The 2,115-nt window shown below is 35.5% G+C and overlaps 1 long non-coding RNA gene across 1 annotated transcript; it reads left to right on the top strand.

Moving 5' to 3' along the window:
- Positions 1 to 243: 243 nt before the first annotated feature.
- Positions 244 to 1,086, top strand: LOC131173365 (uncharacterized). The gene is made up of 2 exons (XR_009143675.1): positions 244 to 288; positions 869 to 1,086. It is a non-coding gene; the product is annotated as an uncharacterized LOC131173365 (long non-coding RNA).
- The last annotated feature ends 1,029 nt before the right edge of the window (positions 1,087 to 2,115 follow it).

Raw genomic sequence — 2,115 nt, 5'->3', positions numbered from 1 at the left:
ATTGTGATGGATAATTGATTTGATGGGCCCAGGAGGGGCTGTGTGATATGATTGAACTGTTGATATATGGATTGTGAATATAGAAGTGCGTTTTTAGCCCTTTTGCAGGTTGGGTAGGTCCTAGGTATAGGGGAGACTCTGCCGGATTTTCGGCACGACTTAGGACGTAATTGGTCTTTTTCTTTGTTTGTATTGAGTCAGATTGTATTAATTAGATGTAATGTAATTGTCGTGAGCCGATGACCTTCTTCCTCCGCCCAGCCGCCACAGTAATTTGTCGTCAAGTCTGTGAGTAAAATATTAATTTTAATTATAATTTCGATATTATTATATGTTCAGCATGCCCATGCATCACTTATATGAATATATTTATGTAGTTAAACTCTAGGCACGATTTATGTTGCATTCATAACTGTTAATGTGCCATGAGTGTTGTTGTGGTAATTTGGAGCAGTGGGCGTGCGTTGGCGTGCGTGTGATGTGGTGTGGACTATGGATAGGACGGGGTAGTCACGGCTTGAGTTCTTCGCTGGGACCCGTTCCTTCGAGGTGTAGTCACGGCTTGAGTTCTTCGCTGGGAACCTCGATTTGGTTTATTAAGCGAAAGTCCGGCTTGAGTTCTTCGCTGGCACCAGGTTGGATTTAAGAGAGCTGTACAGGGGATCAGCTCCCAATATATTATGATTGATGCTACAGGGTGCGTGAGTGCTCCAAATTACCTTTTTGATGCTATGATGTGAATATGATGTTAATGTTGCATTTCACTCTACAAAGTTGCATTAGTTTGAGATAGTTATAGAGATTATAGTTAAGATTGATATTTTACTCTCCGAGTCGAACGCTCACTCCTGTTCAAAAATTTTTACAGGCCACAGGAGGATATTTTATTCTGGGTTAACCTGCTTTTATCCTTCGCAGGTTGTTTATCCATGTTTGTGTAATTTTAATTACTCCTAGAATTTCCGCATGTGTTAGCAGTATTTATTTGAATTTGGTCTGTAATATTTTTATCATGTTGGACCTGTAAACTTAAATATTTTAAGTCTGTTTGATGGATTGGATGAGGGAGCTGAGCTCCCATTTATTATTATGTTGATGAGTATGTGGAGGGTGAGCTGAGCTCCCCAATGGATTGTTTATTGTGTTTACAGGTCGGGTGAGTCGAAAACTCCCCGTTGGAAAGTCCATTTTATGGCCGGACTCTGTCCGTTTGTTTTCTTGATATTGGGCCCAAATGGGCCTTAGAGTTGGGTTAATGAATAGTTAAGGCTTACTACGGGCCTCGGGGGCTTTAGGCTGGCCCAGGTCCTAGTGCCGGTCCGGCCCATAGGTTGGGTCGTGACAAATGGTCTTAGTTTTTATTTTTATTTTTTAATTATGGAATTTAGTTTAATCATTCTAAATTCAATTAATTCAAAATAAAAAATAAAAAAAAATACACTTAAGTATTTTGTGATTTGCTCGTTTTATTAATAGAAGTCTAAAGGTTTTTTTTTTTGTGCATTTAAGGGCTTGTATTATTATGCCGTTAACACTTAAGGATAAAATTTATAACGGCATTAATATATGTTAACATAATAAGTTTTTTTATGCTCTTAAGCATAATGTGTCAAGTCGACCTACATATTTAGCTATATATGATCATGTTATCCATCAAGTGCCAAGTCAGGAAGATAAGTATAAAATAAAATATGTTAACATTTACTTCTTATCGTAGGGAAATTAAAAAGCAGACTGATTTATATAGTCAAAAATGTGAAGCTCACTTGCCATATCAGCTTAAGAGCACATGGAAACTTGCCACGTTAGCGTATATTGATGTTATTTAATAATTTTATCTTTAAGTGCTAATGACGTAATAACATAGATCCTTAACAAAAAAAAATCTTTAAACCCTTATTAACAAAATAGGCAAACTATATAATACTAAAATGTACTTTTTCTTAAAAAATAATATATTTTATAATTTTCTAGATATTTTTCAAAGCTTAGCTTTATAATATTTATATAAATATAGATAAATTGCAAGTCATTAAAAATAATCAAATAGCAATTTGCATAATTTCTGACTCACTATGTTTCCAAACCCACACTCCAAGTTTAAGCTAGTTATGT

This window comes from Hevea brasiliensis, chromosome 14 (assembly GCF_030052815.1).
Source record: "Hevea brasiliensis isolate MT/VB/25A 57/8 chromosome 14, ASM3005281v1, whole genome shotgun sequence".
NCBI classification, from domain to species: Eukaryota; Viridiplantae; Streptophyta; class Magnoliopsida; order Malpighiales; family Euphorbiaceae; genus Hevea; species Hevea brasiliensis.
This window is presented reverse-complemented; position numbering and strand designations above follow the sequence as displayed.